Source organism: Urocitellus parryii, chromosome 9 (assembly GCF_045843805.1).
Source record: "Urocitellus parryii isolate mUroPar1 chromosome 9, mUroPar1.hap1, whole genome shotgun sequence".
In the NCBI taxonomy this organism is placed as follows: Eukaryota; Metazoa; Chordata; class Mammalia; order Rodentia; family Sciuridae; genus Urocitellus; species Urocitellus parryii.
The window spans coordinates 93,802,996-93,828,750 of record NC_135539.1 but is presented as its reverse complement, the minus strand read 5'-3'; the positions used below and the strand labels follow the sequence as shown (position 1 = coordinate 93,828,750).

Here is a 25,755-nt window from a genome sequence, read left to right as displayed (position 1 = left end):
CTGATATCCAAGGTCAAACCTTAAGAGTTGCTGGAATCCTAATGAGAGCCGGGAGGTGAAGCTGTGTAGCTGCTTGGTGTGGGGAGGGAAGGAAGGAGGAAGCCTGCTTCATCTGGGCTCTGCTCTTCTTTGTCTCCTGGAGAAGGGGAAAGCCTTGGACACTCAACAGTCCATGGCCACTGTTCAATAGAGATTTTTTTTTTTGAAGCGGGGGAGACCAGGGATTGAACTTGGGGACACTCACCCCCTGAGCCACATCCCTAGCCCTATTTGGTATTTTATTTAGAGACAGGGTCTCACTGAATTGCTATGTACCTTGCTTTTGCTGAGGCTGGCTTTGAACTCACGATCCTCCTGTCTCAGCCTCCTGAGCCTGATTGCAGGTGGGTGCCACGGCACCCAGCCTTGATAGAGATTTTTGCCTTTGTTTTTAAGACAGAAAGAATAAGTCGTCTAGCAGAAAAAGCTGCAAAAGATTTTAAAGTGCGTTGTACCCTGTTCCTGTATACACTCACTCATTCTTTTCGAAATTCGTTGCCTAAGCATCTCTGTCAGAAGACTGTGCACTGCTTGCCTCCCATACAGAACATTTTGTACCCACCCTACACCCACCATGTGCAGGACAACCACCTTCCCAGGTCCCCAGGAAGCAGGATCTGTAGAGATGAAATGTGAAGTGCTGGTCAGATGCTTTTCTGGGTGGGCAGCAAAGGAGAACAATGAGGATGGAGTGTTTGGGTTAAGAAAAGCATCCCCTGTCCCTGGGGACCAGTCTCATTCCTGCGTGAACAGACTTGCAATTGTTCGCCTCCATTGATTCGCAACAAGATTTATTCCTGACACACAAATCTCCCTCCTACTCAAGTCCACTTCTTTCACTGTGGGTCATTGTCAATGGCAACCCTCTGAGGAGGTGGGGATTTGGACAGAGGCTTGGGGGCACAACCTGACCTGACCAGCCAGATCATTTGACTTCTGATTTCTGGAATTCAGGTTCCTCATCTATAAGATAGAGGTCATCTTCTCTGTCCTGATCATCGCGCAGAGGAAGGCTGGAAAACAAACATGGAGTGTGATCGTATTGAGTCTTTCTGAGTCCCACAATATATCAGCCCAGGGGCACTTGAAGGCCTAACCATGGTAACCCCAAATGGACATCTGCCCTCTATCCATGAGGCCCTGACTATAAATATCCACATCTGCAAATATTCCCTTTACAGAGACCATAAGGGAACAGCTCAAATATCCATCAATGGATGAATATGCTCCAGCCTTAAAAGGGACATGCTATCTTGGGGATGAGTCCTGAGAATATTATGCTAAGTGAAACAAGCCAGGCACAAAAGGTCACATATCACTGGATTCCGTTTACATGAAATATTTAGAGTAGAAAGAATCCATAGGGACAGAACACAGATTGGGGTTGTCAGAGGAAGCTGGGGGCAGGGGAAATGAGGAAAAAACTGCCAAATGAGTACAGAGTGTCACTGTGGTGCACTGGGAATATTTTGGAACTACATTCGAGGTGACAGATTGTTTACTTTACAATGATTGATTTAGGGCTGGGGGATTAGCACAGGGTAGAGTGGTTGCCTAGCATGCACAAGGCCCTGGGTTCAACCCCAGTCTCATAACAGACAAATAAACCAACCAAATGGTTAATTTTATGTTTCATGAAGGAAGCCAATTTAATGATAGTGTTTTGTGCACTAAACAGTATCAGGTGAAGCTGCCTAGGAACCCTGCAAGGCGATATTCTTAGGCTCTCTGAGAAGGTTCTCCTCTGTTCCCCCTGCTCAGGACCCTCAGGTGCCTGTCAAGCACTGACTTCTCTTGTGATTGTCATCCCATCCATCAAGCAAGGTCTTGACTTCTTTCACCCACTGACTGCCCACTTCAGCCTCTGGGTCCCTGCTTGGGGACCTCGCATCAGCACACTCTGAAGTGAATATGTACTCACTACATCTTACAAACGTCAGGCCAGCCATTCCAGGGACATTAGATGCAGTTTTCTGGGCCAGACTCAATAAAAGGGAAGCCCGTCAGTGTGACCATGTGAGGGTACACACTGAAGTGTTCAGAGTGCATATGTCTTATCTTTGGATGCTTGGACTTGGGATATGGATTCAAGCTTCCTTTTTTTATGTTTACCTAGGTATTTTAAAACCATTTAACAAAAAACATGGTTTGTTTTATTTTATTTGGGTGCTGGGTATTGAACCCAGAGCCTCATGCATGAAAAGCATGTGCTCTACCACTGAGCTACATCCCTCCCCCTCCTCCTTGATGTAATTTTAGAGAAAATGCCAGGAGGGTATGGTGTGTTTAAAGATGCAGAACAAACACTCATCAGATACAAAACTTATTTATCAAAACTTTAGAAGTCAAACTAACAAATGTTTCTGCAGACCTGGTAGGTGCAAGGCTCATAAAAAACAAGAATGTCCCTGTCCTGAGAGGACTGTCATCCTCCTGTGGTATGTGTGGTATGAGAAGCATTCACAGAGCTGTATGGAAGCTGGGTGGAAAGATACATCAATTCCACCTGGAGGGATCAGGAAGCATCTATAGCAAGGAAACCATTTGAGCTAGACTTCTGCTCCAACCAGCTGGTCAACCTATGTCTTCATTCTCTAGTCTTTCCTCCTGTGCTTTTATCAAAACCATATTCTTTCTCCAAGGACCTTAGTTGGTCCTTTTTCTGAATTACATATCACTTTTTGATTGCATCTTTTGTATGGTATATATTGTATGCTATTATCTTTTCATATATATAACTTATGGTCTATTTTGAAGACAGGAGCTATTATTCTATAGCTCTCTATTACAAATAGTTATTCTATAATTACAGCATCCTTAAAAAGTATTATTGATAATTATGATGTTATATATATATATATATATATATATATATATATATATATACACACACACACACACACACACACAGAAGTATACACATAGATATATACCCAGATATATATGTACAGATACGTGTGTGTATACATATGGAGTCCATCAATAATATAATGGCATGCCAGAAAAATCTTTACTACTACTCGGCTTTTTAAATTCTTAAGATGCGTTCTTAAAGTCACTTTCATAAATTAAGAGTTAGTGGTAGGGGGAGAGTTAATGGGCACAAAGCCAGGCTGTTCGTGCATGCTATCTTTGAGGGAGACCAAAGTAGACTAAAGTAGCTGAAAAAATGAAAGATTCAAAAAATTACTAAGTTCATTCATTCTATCAAAAATATAAACACTGAATAAAATATGTCCTAGCATAATTCACTTTTGTTTAGATATAGGGTGAGGCACTAAGAGAGTCATGGTCTAGATTGGAAATGATTCTTTCCCTAGAAGGAGGGACAATTTTGGTCTTTTAAATAAATAGCACCATTTTCTCTTTAGCTCCAGAAAGGCTTGTTGCATTAATTCAGCTAAGGCCCAATAGCAAGTAACTGAGAAGCCCAGAGTAACAGTAGCTTAAGTAAACCAGAAGTTGATTTCCCTCTCATACTTAAGAAGTCTGGAGGTTGTCCGACCAGGCCTGGTGCAGTCCTCCATGCTGGTAAGAAACCAAGTCTTCTCTCCTGTTGCACTGCTACCTACGGCTTCCATTCCCAAGGCCCAAAATAGCCACAGGGGCTCTAGCAATTATGTCTTCAGTTCAGGAAGAAGAAAGGATGAGGAGGGAGAAAAGAAAATACTCTCTCTGTCCAAGGGCTTTCTGATGAAATTACTGTTTATATGAGACCATATTTGTCAGAGAAGGCTGGGAAATATGATGCCTATTCTTGGCAGCAACATGCCCGACTAGGTATTAGGTTACAGGGATTTTTTTAGCCCCCTTTTTTGTTTTGGTGGCATGTAACCCTTTTAGTACCCTAGTGAAATCTATGGCTCCCTTATCAGAATGATGGTTTTAAGTGAATAAAATAAAATGCATTTGATTACAGGGGAATCAATTTATATTGAAATATGGGTCTACAGACACCATATTTTTACAGTTCTGTAGACCCAGAGTTCTGTAGTTCTTGAGTTCTGTAGACCCAGAGTTAAAAAATCACTTTTTATATAAAAAGAGAACAGTCAATCATTTTTCTATGATTCTTGATATAGAAAAACCCTTAAGAATGATTTTATTCACGCATCAACAATTGTTGAGTTCTTATTTTAAGCCTAACCTTGTGCCAAAGAGTATGATGAATGCAAGAGAAGATGTGGCCTCTCTTATTATTCTCTAATTTACTTAAATTCTCAATAAAACAGGGAGTACCCTTTGTATAAAGGTGGATAGTAGTTATAGTTTGGAGCTGAAATGTCCCCAGAGGCTCATATGTTAACAGCTTGGTTGCTAGTTTGTGGCACTATTGGGAGGTTCCGTGCCTTTAAGAGGCAGGGCCTAGAGGAAGGAAGTTAGGTTATTGGGGGCTATGCCCTTGAAAGGGCTGTTAGGATCTTGCCCTGACCCTTTTCTCTCCCTTTACTTCTGGTTGCTGCGAGGTCAGAAGCTTCTTTTACCACATATTTTTGCCCTTATGTGCTGCCTCAACATAGATCCAAAAGCAATAGGGCCAATCAATTATAGACCTAAACTTCAAAAACTGTGAGCAGAAATAAACTTTTCTTATTTTTAAGTTGGTTATCTCAGGTGTTTTGTTACAGTAACGAAAATTGACTACTGCATTTGTCATGTAGGCCAGGTCCAACATACCAGAATTTAAGGGGTTCAAAAAAAGGGAAAACTCATATGGAGAGGACTTGAAGAAAGTAAAGAAAGAAAAGTATAAGATTTATCCTGAGAGAAAAAAGAAGGAGTATATTTAAGGGGGAAGGAGCAGGGGAATGTGGGGGAGAAGTGGAGAAGATGGTGCAGAAAGTTCCTAAGAGGTTCTAAAGAAAATGCTTTATGAGATGTGGTTGGCAAGTAGAGGGTGTTGGCTTGACTTCTTGACAATAAAGGAATGAAAAAGAGTTGAGAAATGTCTGTGTGTACACAGGTCGGTATGTAAAAATATTTCAAATGAACTTGAAGAATAAACTTCAGATTTCTTGTAGTGGTTGTTCCTGGGGAGATCGACAGGCTGATAGAGGGACTGAAGTTTTATCTGCAATATTTTATTTCTTTAAAAACAAAAAGAGTCTGGAGGCAAATATGACAAAAATCTTCACTCTCCGCAGGTTTTTGTTACGTTATTCTTTTTTCTTTTTAAACATTGCACAAGCTTAAAAGTGGTAGTTGTCCCTTTAAATTTTCAAATGCATCTTTATTCTGTTCTAAATATAATTTAACTTATCTTATAAGTTCAGCTTATATATATTCTAAAATTTTGTACTTACCCTGAGGAGGATGATCTCATCATAATGTAAAGTGGATAGTAGTTATAGTTTGGAGCTATGTGAAATGTGACACAACAAAATTCATTCCTCAATCTGCTCTGTCTTCTTGTCTCCTCCCCACCCAGCCTTTGTCTAGATTTTGTCTCAGGACCAGCCCCCGCCCACCTCTTCCAAAAGTCTTCCAGCCCATTTTGATTTTTTCCCATGAGAGAAATCTTACACTATAACTCACTTTAGCATGTATGGTTTGCCTTTGATTTTAACTTGCTTTTCTAATAGAAATCAATTAAGCTCCTTGAAGGCCTGGACCTTATGTTCAGGGATGACAGGAAAAGCTTCCATCCCATACCCCCATTCCATTTCCCCAGCAGACATCACTAATCAACCACCAACCACTTCATTTTTTCCCGTGGAGTGTGGACGTGGTCTCAGAATCCTCAGCAGAACTCCTGGGGGTGCAATCGCCATTGTACAGGTTTTTCTGGGCATGCAGATAAAACCTGTTCCCATCCTTACCTGTATTTCTTCAATAGCTTCTAAAGTACCCATGTAATTCTCAAGAATTACAAAGTACCATGTAATTCCAAAGGAACCATTATCATCTTAGAAATCCAGAATTTATAAAAACTGTAAGCCAGTCATTTTGAAGAAGTCTCATCATTCATTTTAGTGATATGCTGATTCAACTGCTAGGAAGTGTGTTAGGGTTTGGATATGAGGTGTCCCTGAAGCTCACACGTGAGACAATGCAAGAAAGTTCAGGGGGAAAATGATTGGGATGTGAGAGTCTTAACCCGATCAGTGATTAATTTCTGATGGGATTAACTGAGTGGTATGGCTCAGTGGGGTATGGCTGGAGGAGGTGGTTGATTGGGGGTAGGGCTATGGGTTATATATTTTATATCTGGAGCTGTAGTCTCTCTGCTTCTTGGCCACCCAGATGTGAGCTGCTTCCCTGTGCCACACTCTCCCACCATAATGTTCTGCCTCACCTCAAGCCCTGAGGAATGGAGCCAGACTTCTGTGTACTGAGACCTCTGAAACCTGAGCTCTCAAGTAAATTTTTCCTCCCCTACAAACATTACAGTTGTGCTGGTCAGATCCTTTAGTCATAGCAGCGAAAAGGCTGACTCAAACAGCATCAAGGAAATCAGTTTAAAAGGCAACTTAGAAAAATTGGAAGAGGATAGCAGTGCAGGAGATTACCATAATCCTAAATACTGCTCACCTGACTCCTGCTTGCAGGAAAGCTTGGCTTCAGGTTGCAGGTGAGAAGTTCAAGTCCAAAGGCATTTCATCATTTCCATTGCTAAATGGAAGGACAGCTCTTCCAAAGCTCCCCAGAACATTGGAGATGGTAAGGGAATGGCCCCTTGGTGTACTTGGGAAATGACCACAGGTGGGGGCAGCTGGGAGGGAGGCCTCAAGAGTATGCCTTCAACTTCACTTACTGTGCCCCTTCAGAGTCCTGCAGCCAACAAGCTGACCACCAAGTCTCCTCACAGTGGGGGTCAGGAGTGGGTTTTTCCCACCCCCAGCATTTTCATGCTTCCCCCCCCAACTTTGAAGAATTCCTATAATGATTATATTTCATTTCCACAATCAGAAACTCAATGAAGAAAGCAAAAGATGAGAGAAAAGAAAGACTATTGGAGAGGAACAGCAATCTGGAGATCAAACCCAGGGCTTCACGCACACTAGGCAAGTGCTCTACCACTGAGCTACACCCCAGCCCTCCAATCTCTTATTCTTAAGGGGTGCTATTCCTCTACCTCTGGAACTGGGGAGACAGAGAAAAACAAAATATATTACTTTTTGCCAGTGGGAATTGGAAACTGAAAGCAAACATAAAACTTCTTCATCAAATTGCCTCCTATGGTGACTGATCCACTCATCCCTTCATTCATTTGCTCAACAATCATTTATGCCGTGGCTACAAAGGGATATAAGAGAACAAATACTTCTGCCTCCAGAAGTGTCCAGTCCTCGAGGGAGGGACAGACATTGTCAAATAAGCACAAGGGATGTTAAATCCCAACCAGGCTGTTTTATAGGGGACAGGCTGCAAGGGCACCATAATGCTCTGTGACAGCCTGGGGTTGGGGGAGGGAGAACCTCATTGCCAGTCCTAGCTCTGGCTGTCCCCATCATCGATGCATTGGCTTTAGGCTATGATGGGGCCTCTTTCCAGCCTTCCCAGACATCCTGCATCTCCTCCCCCTGCTCCTTCCAGGGCGCTGCTTTCTGTCCTCAGAAGCATGACAAATGATTGTTCCCTGTTGCTATCCTCTCAACATTGAAGAACTCTGTCTTGCTCGCCCATCTCAGGGGTCCTCACTGCCTAGGGTCCTCCCTATCCCACAGAGCCCCTTTGGTGCAAAATTTCAAAAAGTTTCTCATCCAACTCCTGCCAAGGCATAATGGTTGGCGAGCCCAGCTTGGGTTGAAGTTCAGCCCCAATCTGCTCTCTTCTTTGACCTATAAGAGAACCACGTGCTTCTTGAGTAGGAATTGGCCTTTTTGTGTGTCTTAGTTCCTAAAGTGATTAATTCCATGCTGGAGGGTCTGTTTGCACCCCTAGCACTGTCTTCTTGGGGATCAATAACCAACTGGTTCTGAGAAGCCTTCAGGCTGATCTCACACAGCCTCTGCATTTGCTCCATGATCCTCCCAACGGCCTCCATTTTTCCTAATGCAAATGAGAGGACTGGCTGGACACTTGGTCCTCCTGGAAAGCTGGGGAGGGAGGACAAATCTGAGCCTATTCAGACCTTCAGGGGCTGAGGAGACACGTGATGGAGACAAGTGCTGGAGGAAAAGAAGAAGGTAACGGGTCCTGTTTCCCTTGATCTTACAAATGAAGCAGAGTTCACCACCGGAAGTGAGAAGCAGTTGGGGCCCCCTGCTCTGTGGAGAGCACCTCTCCCAAGTGTGGCCCTTATCTTTTTGCAAGAGCCGCCTCCTTCCTGGGCCCCCAGCCACCTGTGGTTGACTGAGCTCTCAGATGAAGTTGGAACCAACCACACACCACTCACCCCGCATACCACAATAAGTCTTGGATTTTCCAGGGCAGACCTGATTTTGAATCTTTTGTCTCATTCTCTAAACATGATATACTTGCCCGTGTGTTCCAGTTTGGGTCCCAAAACCTGATCAACTACAGACTGAGGGTCCTAAGTGGAAGATTCAAGTAGAGGCCTTGCATATGCTGGTCCCTCACGGGCACCTGGGCTGCCCTCTCTGACCAGCAGCTGACCACTTACCTCTCTGCTGGATCTTGGTTCCCTTAGCTCTTAGCACAGGGCTATAAACCTGGGCCAGACCCTTCTAGTCTCTCAGGACTCTGACCCTCATGATAGGAGCCAGTTCCCTAGGGCCTCAGGGAGACCAGGACCCTCTTTGTCTAATTCATCAGGGGTTGGCTGGGGGCTTAAGATGGGGGAGGGTTTCAAGTTGAAGGGTCTATGGTCGGGGGCACTCAGGTCAGATCAGGGCAGGAGCCGAGAGCAGGCTGAGTCAGGAGAAGCCCCTCCTATCTGGGTACCCTGTGTGGGTGTAGAGAAGCAGGAAGCAGAGCACCTCAGCAGGGTTTGGAGACACCCTGAGTGTGATGCCTGCTGTCACTCACCAATCCTCTGAGGAGTCCATTTCCTCATCGGCAAAAAGGTCAATAAGCAGCCACCCAGCCCTGGCTCTTCACTAAGACCAACCACCCTGATAGGTTCTTGAGCGCAGTGACCCCACTGTGTACCTGTGACCCCCCAACACACACTACTGGGCCTGGGAGCCCTTCTGTCCCAAGGTCACCATCTGGCAGGAGGGGAGACACATGCAGGAGCCTCAGGGGCTGAGTGACAGCCAGGGAAAGAACAGAGCCAAGAGGTAGAAAGAAGGTGAGAGGAGAGGAGGTAGAGGCTTGAGGAGCAGCTGCAGACGCTGCAGGGACCCTGGTAAATGGAGTCACCTGCTGGGTAGAGTCACTTGGGTGGGATGCAGCGCAGCACCCGGGATCAATGGGATCCTGAACGTCACTCAGGTTCTCCTGGAGGTCTGATCACCTTGTCCTGGGTGTCTACTCCCCACGTGTCTTTACACCAGCACTCCCTCTCTAACCAGGGGACACAGCATCGGTCTCCACCCCTGGGAAGTTAACAACTGGGCTCAGGGATTCATCCCAACCCACTTTACAGAGGAGAAAACAGGATCAGAGAAGGGAAGCCAGCTGCCCGAGGTTGTGGCTGGTGGAAGTGCTGGAAACCGGGTTCACTCTCAGATCTGCTCCATTCCAAAGCTTCCTTCCCATGGTGCCCAGGTTTTCCTGCCGAGGTCAACAAAACCTAGAATGTTCCAGCACACAGGGCGGGGCGAGTTCCAGCCACAGCCTGGTTCTCATCAGGCAGATTCCTTTGAACCCGAGGTGCTGAGTGGAAAGATGCCAAACTGTCTCGGGAAGGGGTGGAGAGAGGCGAGATGCTGTCAAGATGAAAATGTCCCCTGCTGCGTCACCAGAAGAAAAGAAAACATGCTCCTCTCATTTGTCTTCACAAAGGCTACACAGGAAGAGAGCAGTTTATGAAGGCACTTCATACTTTATAGCAAGGAAGCCGTGACAGAGACACTTAGCTCAGCTCTTGAGAAGAACCTTTGCAAAAGAAGAGGGGGGAGGTAGTCGGTAGGTTTATTTATTTATTTATTTATTTATAAGAAACGTGTCCTGGTTTGAATCTGGAATGTCCCTCAAAGGCTCTTGTGTTAAAGGCTTGGTCCTCAATGCAGCAATGTTCAGATGTGGGGCTTTTAGGAAATGACTGGATCATAGGTTCTGACCTATAATCACCTTAATCCACTGGTGGACTTATCATTTGAATGGATTATTGGGAGGTCCTGGGAACTGTAAGAGGTGGGACTTGGATAAGGGAGTGGGTCCTTGGAATTGTGGCTTTGGGGACTATATTTTGTCCAGGTCTCTTCCTCTCTTTCTTTGCTTCCCAGTTCATCATGAGGTGAGAAGCTCTCTTCTACCATGACCTCTTGGCCATGAGGTTTCTGCCCCATCACAGGTGGATAATAATGGAGCCAGCTGAATATGAACTGAAATCTAGGAAACCATGGACCACAATAAATCTTTCCTTCTTTAAGCTGTTTATCTCAGGTATTTTGTCACAGCAATAGAAGACTGACTAACATAAAATGTGAAATGGGCTCAGGTGAGTGAGGGTGTATTTGGTGGACTTTGTTTTACTTGCAATCATACAGATTGCATATCCAAAGTGGTCAGTTCTGAGGACTAAGGAACTTGTGTAAACAGTGGGTACACAATAATTGCTTAGTGATCAAACATGCTGCCTGATTACTTACCAGGCTGCCACAGCTTGCAGGTGTACTAGAGTCACAAATAGTCAAACCCAAGGTCTGCTGGCCCAACAGCCCCCTTGAAGGTTACCAGTCCTGGAAAAGACTAGGCTCAGAATCAACTTCAAAATAGGTCCCGGCGGTGGCCAGTGAGGAAAGAGATGAGCATTGTGGATCTTCAGAGGGTTCCAGCAACCCTATCTGTTTCTCCACATCTCCATTGGCTCCATTCTTGCCCATCCCTCCTGAACAGACTCAGTGGTTAGATGTCAAAGTGAGAAGCATGTCCATTCCCACTCATCTGTCAAAATTGAGCTCCACTGACACCTCCTCCAGGGAGACTTCCTTGATTCTCTGTCACTTTCCCCTGGGCAGTCGTGCATCTCTTGGTGCTGGTATACGTCATGCTGGCTTGTGACAATCTGTGCACAGGTATGCTGGGGTCACAAATAGTCAAATCCTTACAGATCCTCAAAGGGAAGAAGTAAGTCTTTACCTGCATATTCTCAGTACTTAGTCAAGGGCTTGGCACATAATAGGGGCTCAATAAATGGTATTAAATAAATAGAATGAAAAAAAAGAGGAAGAGCATTCTGGGAAATAAAAAATTTTCTTTTTCAGATTTGCCTCAGAAATATCTGTCCAGTCCTCATCCACAGATGGCAATTGAAGTCAGGGTTCTATTTTCTATCAATGACTAAATTTCTGCACTTCTTACTGGGTGGTGGGCCCTATGGCTGGAGGAAATTGGGGTGGATTTAGAAGAAGTTGGGAATACCATGTTGGAGGAGTGTGTGTGTGTGTCCTAACACATTTCCTAACTAAACATATGTCTCTGAACCTCCCACAGAAAGCTACCATGCCACAATCTGTCTCCCTGGAACTTGGTCACTTAGCAATTTCACCTTTCGGACCACAGCTAACCACTCAGGCGCACACCCTACTCGGGGGAGCAGAGAGCTTGCTGTCTTGTCTGATATTGGAGCTCCGAGCCCAGGAACAGCCCTGGCAATTGGCAACTACTCAATAAATATTTGTCAAGTGAGTAAATGAGGAAAAGACCTGAGGGCAGATTGTGTCACAAAATATCTACCTTCAATATCCTGAACTTTACTCACAGGAGAGCCCCTCCTGTTCTCACTCAAGCCATATTGACACTTAGTTTACAAACAGTTCTACCAGCCTTCCTTACCTTGTTCAATATCCACTGCAGACGAAAAACTAGATGAAAGGAAAAGAGTTTTTACTCTACCCATGAAAAACAGGACCCCTTAAGATTTAGGGATAAAACCTGTCAGGGGAGATAAGAGAGCCAAGCTAGCTCTCAGTCTTATGGGGTTAACAGTCACACCAGAGAATTAGGAATGAAGAAGTGAACCAGTCTTCAAGTCTCCAGGAGTAAGACAACAAGCCAGGAGATGGAGGCTGAGAGGTCAGCCTAGAAATGCCAAGAAGCTGGAGCCAGACAAAGCAAAATCACTGAAAAATCCATGACACAGAATAATTGTCTGCCCCATTTTGAAAATAATATCAGAGACCTCTCAGTTGATGAGGGACAAATTCCAGTCGGTGAGGGCCAAAACCTGGGTAGAACAGTCCCAGAAGTAACCTGCAATTGTCTTGACCTTAAAAGCAGAGTAAACATACATGGACAGTGGAGATTTAAGATGGGAATGATGTGTGATGAAGAGGAGTCAAGGCGGAGCTAAAACCCCACCTGTCCAAGCCGGGCATGGTGGCGCATGCCTGAAATCCCAGTGGCTCCAGAGGCTGAGGCAGGAGGATCATGAGTTCAAAGCTAGCCTCAGCAACTTAGTGAGGCTCTAAGTAACTCAGTGAGATCCTGTCTCTAAAAAAAATACAAAATAGGGCTGGGGATGTGGCCCAGTGGTTAAGCACCCCTGGATTTACTTCCCAGTACCAAACACAACAACAACCACTACAAACCCCCCCCCCAAATAAAAACCCCCACGTGTCCACGTGATGGCATCAAGATTGGAAGTTCCTGTCCACCCAGAGATGCCATATAGGCCGACACCTGTGTGCTTGTTTAGGCCCGACGCTGTCAGTCAGTGCTGTCTTCCTTCAGATTCCAGAAGAAGCTCATAATAAAGCTTTGCCTGTGCTGCTTAAATCCTTCCTGGGTTTGGTTTTTGTTTCTACTGACTCTGGACCTGAGCTCCCAATCTCCATAACAGAGAGGCCCTGTAGAACCTAAGGAAAAGGCGCTGCACTGCAGCTTTGACCTGAGAGTCCAGATGGGTGAGTCTGTGGGATGGGAAGGTGCTTGTGGTGCAGAGCAGAAGGGAATAGCACTGTTCAGCTCAAGGGACTACAAAAGGCCAACACCTGCCATCTTGGGAGGTCCCCTACACTCCGACCCTTCATGCTCTCCACTGATTCCCTCCTTCAGCACTTCTGATCACACCTGGGCAGTTGCTGTGGAGGGCTCCCCCAGGGGAAGGAGGGCATCGGTGTCCTTGGAACACCCACCCACCCACTGATAACCATAAGAAATCCAGCTGGTTGTCTCATGCCATAGGCAGACTCCATCCTTTGGTGGAGAAGGTCACATCTGTTGGAGCTTTCTTCCTAAAGATAAATACAGGGCTGGTTCTGATGGTCTGCTGTGCCCTTTTTGACTTTAGAATCAATCACTCTGTTCTCTACCCAGCAGGGACCGAGGCAAACCCACCTCAACAACTGAGCTCCTGCCTACCTCTCTTGTCTTAGATCTTCCTCCAGAATGATCCTGAGCCTTCCTGCCCTCCTGGTCTCAGCCTGCCTCCCCTTGAATGGGGCAGGGGATGGGGAGACCCTGACAGTCTGGAAGGCCTTCATCCTCTGCTGGTGTGGTTGTAGGATGCTGCCGTAAAAGGAACCTCAGGCCTTGGGGAGGTACAGATGACATGCCAGTGGTCCCAAAACCAGGAGTGCAGGCCTTGACAACCAGTGATTGGTGGGAAAAGCCAGCTCATACAGCGCTCCTAAAAATAAAATAAAATTTAAAAAAAAGTTCAGATTAGAACCTGGATTTCTGGCTCCTCTTGGAAACCAGAAGATCCTGGCAATAACGAGCCGAAGCAGCTCCTGCCAGTTCCAGACGGTGAACCCCTCACCCACCACGGTCCTGACCCTGGACACTGGCTCACACCCAGCACCCACTGCTCACTGTGCCCATCCGACCTCGCAGGCATGCAGCGTGTGAGCCAGGACTGTGCAGCCCACCGGAGGCCAGCCTCTGGCCTTCCACGCAGGCATTCTTCCAGCACCCTGGGCTCAGACAGCCTTCTCCCCCACCTCCTCCCCTGGTCTCTGAAACTGCACTGCGGAGTCCAAAATGACCTGCCCTCCAAATAGGAGTGGATAGAAAAGCCTGTCCCACCGGGACACCAGAGCCTCATGGTCATCGGGTTGTAGGGCATCCATAGCTGCATTGAAAAGATGATGAGGCCCAGAATTCCTGGGGAGAATGTCCAGGTGTCAGAGGATATCATGATGAAGGAAGTCCAAGACTGGAGAGGAAGGAAGAGGAGGAAACAGAGAAGAAAGGAGGAGAAACACTGGAGGTACACAGAGTGAAAAAAGAGAATCATCAGGTCGTTTGGCAAAGCTTAAAGAAGGGGTGGAGGAGCCCAGAGGTCGAATCACAGGGCCAGCTGCCAGGGGAGCTACTTGGGTAGCCACTTGGGCCTCAAGCTCTTCTTTTTTTTTTTTTTTTTTTAAAGAGAGAGTGAGAGAGGAGAGAGAGAATTTTTAATATTTATTTTTTAGTTCTCGGCCGACACAACATCTTTGTTGGTATGTGGTGCTGAGGATCGAACCCGGGCCGCACGCATGCCAGGCGAGCGCGCTACCGCTTGAGCCACATCCCCAGCCCCCCTCAAGCTCTTCTTAAGGCTCTGCTGTCTCCATCTTGACATTCTTAATACATGTGGAACAAGGGCCTCGGGGAGTTTTCCTTTTGCATTGGGCCCACAGACTAGGTGGTCAGAATCTGCTCAGTGGAGATTGTTATATGGATGCAGACACCCAAGAAAGAGAGCCGGAGGGGTGGGAGTGGGGGATACGTCTCCAGTGTTACCAAAGTCAGAGGACTGCGATAGGGGCACCAGGTTTAGATGCTTTGAAAACTATGAAGCACCTAAGTGTCAGGGATTTTATGTGTTGTTGGTTACTATGCCATGTATTGGAAAATTCATTCAAATATTTGTTGAACATCTAAATCTGCTGACCTGATTTAGGCACTGAGGATGCAGCAATGAACAAAGTCTCTATCCTCATGGAGCTTGAGTTCTAGTGGAAAAAACAGAAAGCCACTAAGAGAAAGCAAATATATGTATAAGCAAAAACTAACAAGAGTTTCCTGGCCACCCCACCTAGAGCAGGCTTCTGTCTCTCCTTATCTTTCTGGGGAGGATTAGCCTCTGCTCAAAAGGCAAGATAAGGAAACAGTGACAGGAGCCTACTCCAGGGGGGTGACCAGGGCCTCTCTACAGAGGTTACTTTTGAACAAAAGCTACTTATTATTTAATTATGAATAAACTACCATTTACTAAGTGTCTAGCAGATTCCAGGCAGTATGCTAATCACTTTTTGTAGCATATCCCATTTATGGTTTCAGTAACTTGCCCAGGTAGATATTGATTTGCACCAGCTAGAAACATGAAGGTTAAGCTGGTCTGGGGTTTGGGAACCAGGTCTCTCTCCCTGCTGACAGCAGCACAGGCTTCTCACCTGGGTCTATAACATGGGCTCAGGCCCTCAGACTACAGGAAGGAACTCAGCTGCTCTTCTCAAGATCCAAAGAGACGGCCTTGACCCTGGTGACTCGGGGGTGGGGGGAATACCAGACTGAGAATGACTGACAGTCCCATGTCTGTCAAAGGTGAGCTGATGGGCCCCAGCCCTTCCATCTGGCACTTCTTGTTGAAAGGAGCAGCTGTTGGCCACCTGCTCTGCCTGGGGTTGCTGGGCCCTAACCCAAGACATCCCTGTAAGAATCCAAGGGGGCTCCAAGATCATGAGCTGGGGTCTCTTGCTCATCCCCAACTGCTTAAGTGTCTCCTTCAGCCAGATAAGGCCTTGACCACTCACCAGAGCCACCGTTGGAGTATTCTGGGAAAATATGATTTATGGCAAAATCTTGTTTCCTTCTGTTTTATGTATGACATTTCCCCTAAGAGGAGGGGAGTTGGAATAACTAGTGTCATTATTCTTTTCTTGCTTTTATTTTCCACCCCAAAACCATCTGTCATCAGAAAACAGTTTATTTTACAATACTCAGGCTGAGTTCCACCTCCAGAGGATGCTGGACAGGGGACAGCGGTGACCTCTGGATGCCCCCATGCGGGGACTGGGAGATGGAAGAGGGGAGTGAACTGTCAGCCCTGAGGCTGCTCAGGAGGGACCTGAGAACATCTGCCCTGCCGGTGAGAGCAGTCCCTCTGCTGGATGCAGCAGGCCTGGGAGGGACAGAAGGGAATCTGGGTCCCCTCTGGCTCCCTCACTGTGTTGGACTAAGGACACCCAGCTGGGTGGAAATACAGCTGAAGTTCTGTCATCATGGGCTGCAAATCTCATCTGCGACACTGGGTGGGGAGCACATATAGTGAGAACTGGCACCAAAAAAATGTTCTAAATTCAGAGGTTTCCTCCTAAAGGGTAGAGGAGGGTCCCTTATGGGACCAGAAAGAAGAGGGCCTGAGCTGATGACTACTCATTGCTCATTGCCAGATTTCAACCTGCTCATTGCTCTGTAGGAGAGGGACTATATTAGGGACACTACACTGAGCTTGGTGCTATAGACCCCAAAGGTACAGATGGGAATGAGAGAATGCATTGATTGTTGAATTACATTGCTAATGCCATGTCAGATATCCAGCCATTGAAAGGGGTTTCTGGGCTGATGTTAAGCTAAGGAATCGAAACTTCAATTTAAGCTTAGATGAACATTATCACAATTTTGTGGGGAGGGTACCAAGGATTGAACCCAGGATTATTTAACCACTGAGCCACATCCATAGCCCTTATTTATTTATTTATTTATTTATTAAATTTTGTGACAGGTTCTTGCTAAGTTGCTAAGGGCCTTGTTAAGTTGCTGAGGGTGGCTTTGAACTTGCAATCCTCCTGCCTCGGCCTCCCAAGCCACTGGAATTATAGGCAGGCATGCACACAATTTTCTAAGATATGTTTTTCAGGCAACCCAGACAGGAAATTTTAGTCTTAGCAACTGGAACTACACTGTTCTCTCACTATTGTCTCTACCAGAAGGCCTGGGCTCTTGGCCTGGCTGGGAGCATGCCCATCAGAGCTTGATTTTGTAACCAGTGGGGAGCCCACCGAGGGATTCAGAGGCAGAATCACATGGTCAGATTTATGTTTGTAGAAAGATGTGGGAAGTGGGTTCCAAGGGGGAAAGTGGCCTTAGGGACATAAATGAGGAGCCCATTGGAGTAACCCAAAGTAGGAGGAATGCTACTTACCCACATAGCTCCTAAAGAAATATGCAAAGAATACAGGCAGAGCAAGGGAGAGAAAATGCCTCTTTTGTACAGTTGCCATGTTGATTCATATCTCCTTATGTTTCCTTCCAAGTACAGGGCTTTGAATTAGAGCAATAACCTGGTCTCTCTCCACCCCACTGACTCCTCAGGGGGCACAGCAAACAGTCTGCTGGGCCATGCTTCAAGTTTTATGGGATCTGGCGTCTCCTAGTCTCCCCGTCCAGAGTTGACTGTTGGAGGAAGCCAACCTGCCCCCAGCATAAGCCCCATTCTCTAATATGAGCTTTACCTACACAAATATGATAATCCATGTCCACATACCTTAGTACTCTCCCTTTTTAAATCTCTTAACCAGATCAGAAGTTGGATGAATAAAATAAGTTTGTCACTTATTATATCCCCTAAGAACATAATTGGGGGGAGGGAAGGGAGGAGCCCAGGGGAGGCCTTTCCCACTAAACTATATCCCAGGTCCTTTTTATTATTTTTTTATTTTGAGACAGGATCTCATTAAGTCGCTGAGGCTGGTCTTGAGCTTGTGATCCTCCTGGCCTCAGTCTCCAAAGTCACTGAGATTATAGGCATGCACCACAGCACCCCACCTAAGTACCTAAATTTAATATTAGTGTTTTGGCCCCAAATCCCAATCTCTATTAAACTGGGTCAAATCATGTGCAGTATGTGTTTGGGCTGGTCTCAAGATCAATGTCTTATTAGACTCTAACTCCAACTTCCAAATTAAAAGGATAACTTTTTAAAAAAAATACTTATTTTTTAATTGTAGGTGGGCACAATATATTCATTTCAATTTGTTTTTTATGTGGTGCTGAGGTTTGAACCCAGGGCCTCACCTGTGCTAGGCGAGTACTCTATCCCTGAGCCACAACCCCAGCTAAAGGGATAACTTTAATGTGAATAAAAACTTCGGAGCAGCCTCATGCAAATACATTGGTCTCATTAAATATCATGAATATGCTCAAGATGGTGCTCACAAAGAATCATGGCCCAGTCAGTGTCCAGGAAACTGACCCCTAAGACTGGGCCATCAGAACAACATGCTTTCTGTTTAGGAAGACATAAGGGGAGGGAGAATCATTTGGGGGAGGAACATAGAGGGACTTGGGCCCACTGATGGGAAAGAGAAAATGAGAAAGACATTATTTAAGAGGTAGAACCAGTTGGGTACAGTGGGCAGGTTTCGCATCTGGGAGGAGTCCTGAGCTCTCTGGTCTGGGAACCTGAGTGAATGGAGATGCCATTCACGAAAATGAAGAGTTCCAAAGAAGGAGAGATTTGTCATGGCCAGGTGAAGGGTAAAGCCATTCAGCAAAGTTCTGGAGGCAGATATTGCTCATGCCTTCCAGGATGCTCTTTTTCAAATGGCCAGGAGCATCCTGAAGCTAACCAAATAGAAGTGATCAATAAAGTTGAGTTTATAGAAGCTATAAACAACTCAAAGCTTGATTTATTTGACAAATATTTAGTGAGCACCACTGTATGTCAGATACCGTGCTCAGGCCTGAGAGTACACACAGTGATTAACAAAGCAGATCTAGCTCTGTCCTCGGGAGTTCACTGGGGTTTCTTCCATTTTGCTTTGTTTTTTGGTCCCTTCAAGGGGCTGGGAGTAGAATAAATCATTATCTCTTTCTAGGGACACTAGTCGCTGCTGAGGATTTATGTCTGTTGACTTTCTACTTCGATAGGCCTAAGGGAGGTAGGTAAGAATGTTCTGAAAGTCCAGCTGTAAATATTTGCTCGATTAACCAGAAAGAGAAATTCTAAGCACTGTCCTTTCTTTCTTCCTTTTGCTCAATTAAAAGTTTTTAAATACACACATATAAAGGAGTTGAAGATATAGCTCAGTGGTGGAGTGCTTGCCTAGCACGAGTAAGGCCCTGGGTTTGATCCCCAGAACCACAAAAAAATTAAAATAAATAAAACATACACATCCATGTCTGTCTCCATAGAGCAATGGCAATGGGGCTCAGCTCCTAGCAAGTGCTAAATAAATGTCACATTATCCATTTCCTTATCCCACCCAGGCTCAAGAATCAGACAGGCTCCTATGACTGCATGGAAGGATCTCATTTAGGAATTCTTTTTGTTTGGGGTGGGGGAGAAGCCCCTCACCACACTTACCAATAAAAGCTTGAATGGCTGCAGCAGGACTCCTCCCCTGCCTGGTCCTGGAATGCATGGGGTTGGCCTAGTTCAGTGGTTCCCAGCCCAGCTGTGCATCAAAATTCACCTGGGGAGCTTTGAAAAATACAGGTGCTGGGCCCCACATCTGGAGATCCTGATTTACCAACTCTGGTGCATGTGAAACCCAGATGAACCAGGGCAATACCCCAGGCAACCCCCCTGGGTGATGTGGGCTTGTGACAGTCAAGATGCAGCAGTGGCTTTCAGCAGGGGCATCAGGATGGCTGTGGGGCTTTCCATCTTGGAGAGGGCCCAGTGGGCAGTCAAGCGCCTGAGAGAGAACAAGAGTACATAACAGGAAGCACCCGCTTCCTCCTTCTGGGGTCTGAGGAAACAAGTCAGACCCGCCCACAGGGATGCTCCTGAGACCTGTGCTCCTCAAGAGGCTCCCTGTGTCAGATCCACCTGTCTGGGTGAAAGGTTCTAGAGCTAGAAATTCCTTTGGTTTGGAGCCTTTGAAGAAAGGTCATTGCTAAGTTTTAGGACAATAGTCACTCCAAAGGTGTGACTTCTAAGGTTTTCTCCTCCCTGCTGGCTGACCACAGGGAATCCAGGTGCTTCCTTCAGCTTCCCGGGGAGGCACCTTTTGTCTTTTATGCAGACTCTTTCTGGCGCTCTGGATTCACTGTCCCCACACAGCCTGGCTCCAAGAGTCAGATCCTTTACATTATTCCAGGAAGCCCTAGTCATCCAAGTCCCTCTACTGGCCCTATGCCACCTTAGGGCTCTGAGCTACCTCTGTGGAGGGAAAGAGAGATTCTGGGGGGTGTGGAGTGTGTGCTGTCTGAGCAACAGGCTAATGGGGCGCCTGTCAAAGGCTGACACCCTCCTTGAACAAGGCAGTGGCAGGCTGTCAGAGCCAACAGCAAGCAGGAGACTCACCCTGACTTTTCAGATAATGAAAGCAAGGAAGCTCCCAGGTAAGGGCTGAGATGCATTCCGAGGCCCTTGGTGGTTGCTGGGAACTATCCTACTCAAGCCTGGGTGGTTCCAGAAAATAAAGAACCACAATAAAGATATTTCATGAGAATCCAAACACAGGAAGAACTGTAAAGCCCAGCTTCAAAGGAACAGTAATCCATTCAAAACCTCTCTCTCCCACTCTGCAGAAGCCTCAGCTCTGTTGTCTTTCTGACTAGCTTGCTTTATACATACTGTCCACCACCTCTTAACTCTGGTATTGCCTTGAAACAGATATCTTTTGATACCTGTTTCCCTATTCTGAATTAACCAAAAAAATCCCATCAGCATTTGTCAGGTTGCAGCTCCGTCAACACCAAAGGTCAGGTAACTCAGGTTAGACACCTACCTGGTCCGACCTCTGGATCCATTTAGGAGGAATTATGGGGACTCATCCTTAGCAGGCATGATGGCAATGATTGACATCTGTTAAAACCTCTCTGCCACCTGCCCCGTGTTGGGTGTTTGTGCGAAGTGGGGACCAAGGAAGGGAATACACTAAGTACTCAAAATTCTTATCAGGAACATTCTCACCAGGTGACCTCAGACTTTTTAAGGTAGATTCCCGCCCGGTGCTAGCAACATGACTGGCACGAGGATCTAGTTGTAGGGTCGCCAGGAGCTGCCAGGGCATGTGAGTGACTGCTGAAAGGGAGCACAGAATGCAGAGGATCGTTGCCCCGTTACTGTTTTCTTGCCCTTGAACTTCTCCTCAGTGCTGCCAGCTGGGGCTTCTACTGGGTGCAGTTGGTCCAGTAGCAGCAGCTTTGTCTGCAGGGTCTCATGCTTGGCAGGGGTGCTGCCGTCCCTGGAATGCAACCTAGGTCCAGTCTGCATGCAGGGAGGCCCCCAAGTGCTATTGGACTTGGATGCAATACTGTCTCGGAGGGAGACATGAGAAGGAGTGTGAAATGATTCTGAAATTCCTGATTTTCTGTGGTATGATGGGAGTGTTCCTCTGAGCCTCCTCTGATTGCCTTGGCTGCACTCTCTGGTCAATTTTACTTCTTCAGGTCATTTTTGAAGGGCCCTTGGCCAAAGGAGCTCAGAGGGATCATGAGGCTGAACTAACAAAGGCTGTCCAGGAGGCAGGGGCTGAGCTCTCTCTTGCTTACACAAATGGAAAAACTGGGAGGTCATTTGACTCTGACAAAATATCCCTCTGAGAAGCCTGCTGATCTCCAGCTAACCACTAAAGACCAGGAGAATGCATTCCAAGCCGGCTTTAGCAGTCGCCACAGAAATTGCCTAGTAACCGGGGGAGCAGCCCAATTGTGCTGAACACCACACATTTGAATAGTTCCCTGAGGAGCTGAACAGGAGATGACCTTGAGCCACTTTGCTTGTGATTTCAGGTGCCTTTAAGATAAAACCCATGCAAAGTAGAGGATGCTAAAAATGCAGAATGCAGTGAGGTCAACTGCAAGGAGATTTGTTCCTATCAACTGACCTGGTCCCTCCCCAGGTGGCACAGGATCACTGGGCCCCCTGGGAAAGGCCAGCACAGCCATGCAGGTGGTCATTGAAATGCTGTACCTTAAGGGAGAAAGAGGGCACAGGCCTCAGGATGTGGGTTTTTCTCTCTTTACCTTCTGGGCATCACAGAGACTCCGGCCAGTGGCAGGAGCCACAGTGCTCCATCCCTCCAAGTATCAGGCCTGAACTGTCCCCACAAGCAACCTGAGACAGGCTGCTCCCCAGCCTCCACAGCTTCCATTGGAATCAACTTAAGCCACTAGAAGACTGAAACTTTCCTGACCTCATTGAGATAAATATACTAATCATAAATGATGACTGCAGGACATTTGAATGGGAAAGATTCACCACAATTTATGTCACCATTTCCTTAGTTTGCTCCTGTTTCTTGAATTTTCACTATAAATGTCCCCTTAGTAAATAGTAGAGGCACACAATGTCTTTGCCTCAAAAAGGGATTTACAAAGTCAAAAGAACTAGGTCAAAGAAGTTAAGTATTTTTATGACTTATGCCAAGTTACTTTCCAAAATATCTGTACCATTTTACAATGTCACCATCAAGCTAGGAGGAGTACCAGTTTCACCCTGGCTCCAATGGACATTATTATTTTTCAGATATTTTTTTAATTCCAATGAGATGGGGTACATCCAGGGTGGAATGACCGGCCATAGACTATTTTTCTAATTCAGCAGTTAAAAATATACTACCTTATCCAAGTTTCAAGTTTTATTACTTGGATTACTTGTCAAATCAAATATATTCCCATGTTTATTGATTGTATTTTCCCTTTTCTAAATTATCATTTCCTAACTTCTATGGTTGGAGGGTGTCCCCAGAGGGCCCCTGAGTTGGGAGGGTTGGTTCAGTGTGGAGTTTCTGAGAAGCAGAGGGACTTTAAGGTGTGGGGCCTAGTGAGAGATCGTTAGGTCTTTGGAGTTATGCCCTTGGAAAGGTTTAAGGTAACTCATGGGACCCCTGAACTCTCATAAGATGAGTTACTATAAAAGTAAGTCTAACCCCTGAATCCCTATGTGGCTTCCTGCTTTGAGGCACAATCTCTTCCTCCCACTCATATGTCCACCATGGGGACCTCACCTGAGGCCAAACCAATGGGGATGTCTGACCTTGAACTTTGCTTCTCCAAAATTTCGACCTAAATAAAGCTCTTTTCTTTATAAAGTTAACTTTCTTCCGATATTCCATTCTAGTAATGAAAACCAGACTAATACACTATCCTTTGCCCAGAATGTTTTTGGTGTAAATATATCTAATATTATGCTTTGTGATACTTGCTCTGCATATTCTATAAGTTGCAAATCTGCTGTTTACCTTACAACTTCACTTGAATGAATGGGTCATTCAAATGTAACAGATCAAGATGGAGCCCCTATACTTCTTGCACTTTCCCTGGTCTTCCCAATCATTTCATCACAATATAGTACACCCTAGACCCAAACCCATTGGCCCTTCTTGATTCCTCTTTTCCCCATGACCACATATCTCATCAACAGTCTTCCTCCTCTACTTTTCCCCAGCCCAATCTGTGTCCAGTCACTGTCTATCATACAGCCTTGTTTTCTTCTTCTTGGCCCCTGCTAAAAACAGGACTTTTCTTGTTTATGCATTCATTTACTTCTTTATGGTTTGTATCCTGTCTAGACTCTGGAGTCTAGTATGCAAGCTCATGAGGGCAGGGCCCAATGTCTGTAGTAGCAGGACCCATCCTCTAATAGAGGCTCAATAATTACATTGGATGAATGATTGCATGAACTTTGCCCTTTTAACCTGTCTAAATTTGTATGAAGGAGACCAGAGGGCACCAAGGGCAAGTACTAGATTTGGGAAATAGGTGGTTCTAGGTTGTGCTGGGGCTTCACCACTTCCTCCAGACTCCAGACAAGTTACTTAACATCCCTATGCCCCAGTTTACTCATATTTTAAAAAATGAGAATAGGGTCATGGATGTAGCTCAGTGGTGCAGACAAGCATGTGTGAGGCCTCAATCCCCAGCACTGGAAGAGAATCATGAAACCATCTTCATAGGTTTGGAAGATGCATTAGGTAACTTGGGCAAAGTGCTTAAAAATAGAGACCAATTATGATAATACTCAATAAATGTCAGACCCATTCTGTTGGGAACTTACTTTGGTGTCATAAATAAAGTGAACTTCTAAATGGTTTAGGTACCCTTTGTTGACTAATCTTTCCTATTTGTTATGCTTTTTTTATCACACATATGATTTTTAATATAAAAGGATAAGAGGGCTTTCTAGTCTCTCTTGGGTTGGGACTACACTTTACACTGAGTGGGTCAGACACTCACCCTTGCCTGGCTCATAGAAGATTCTCTTATTCTCCACTTGCAGATTCAGAACTGTGATGTCCGTTTGCCAAGTGCATTTGCTCTGGGCCCAGTCCCTCAAAAGAGTATGCACCCTTTTGCCCTTGGGTTCCTTGAGATGCCAGTAATACATCCTGATACAAATGTCCCCTTTTCATTTGCGCCAACTTAAACAGGTTTCTTTATCTTGTGACTAAAAGAATCCAAAGGTAAACTTCACCTTTATAATAATCCAAAGAATATCCCCCACCGACAAGGCCACGTTCTTACATGCCATAGAGAGTAGTGTGCTGTCCCCAACACATTATCCAAAAATATCCACCAACAAGGTCAGCAGAAGCCAGGAAGTCCTTCTAGATCATCTACGTGGTGTCTACCACTGCCCCCATGACTGTGCTTACAGATTCAGACAGATCCCAGAAGCCAGGCTGTCCCTGACTCATTCAAGATTCTACCACCTCAGCAGACTGTGATAAGACCAAAGAAATAATAATGTTCATGGAAGTCCTTGAAAAATAAACACGAACATTTGTTATTATTTATTTTTCCATTCCAAAAAGGATGTGGAGAACCATACAAGTTAGATATGAGGGATAAAATTTGAAACAGTTTTGTATCTGAGACTCTGTGTCTTGCGGTTATCAGGAATATCATTTCCCAGACAACAAAAATACCAAGTGTAGAGACAGCTTTGCAACTGCCCTGACCGTGGGTTATACCCCACCGCTTGTTTGTCTTAAGAATCCTTCATGGTGGCTTGGTTTTGCAGAGTGAGGTTGGTGTTGGCTTGGTGGGGAGGGGGTGTCTTCCATTTGGCCCTCTCTTTCAGTTCAGAGGTCTAGAAGGGGAAGCCTATTAAAGCAAGTGTGTTCTGGGTTCTAGTTTAGATTAGGTAAGAAGGCAAGAGGGCTGGCTGAAGGGAAAAGAAGAGCTGACAGGACAGAAGGAGAAGAGAACTTGTGACTTCCCTCCCCCTGGCAGAGGGAAAAGTGACTCAGCCGGATGGATGGAGGGAGGTTCCATCAAAGCAGGAAAACCCGAGGAGCTTGCGCATTTCCCATCAGCCCTGCGCCTGCTGGGATCTCCTGGCTGGCAAGGACTCAGTACTCTCACCTGGTGTCCCCAGCACAGGACACCCTGGGGCCTTTTTCCTACCCAGTCAGATGCCAGGGGGTGTGGCTGTCTCCCAGAGCTAAGAACAAAAGTCACTTCACCTTTCATTGGTGCAGCGATTAAAGCATTCCAGGACGTTAGCACACTGCTAGGAGATCTTGCATAAGCCCCTGGCCGAGCCCTCTGGGTTGATTCAGTAAGACTCAAACCAATTTAGAAAGTGAAAAATCTGACACCTGATTTGTGCTGCTCCACATTTACTCCTGGTCTGTCCTCACCCCTTCCTTGTTTCTCTCACATATCCAGAGTCCTCCTTATAAAAAGATTCATGGGGTTGTCACATTCCCGAACCCTTCTCCCTTTCTCTGTTTTCTGGGAGTGACTCCAGGGAAACCTACCTCAATTTGCATGCAGAGGGAAAAGTGAAGACCCTGCACATATGCTAGGACCACTGCA

At 45.9% G+C, this 25,755-nt stretch overlaps 1 non-coding gene across 1 annotated transcript; it reads right to left on the bottom strand.

The window, feature by feature from the left end:
• Window positions 1–2,200: 2,200 nt before the first annotated feature.
• Window positions 2,201–2,272, bottom strand: Trnae-uuc (transfer RNA glutamic acid (anticodon UUC)). Its single transcript has one exon. It is a non-coding gene; the product is annotated as a tRNA-Glu (tRNA).
• Window positions 2,273–25,755: the final 23,483 nt, after the last annotated feature.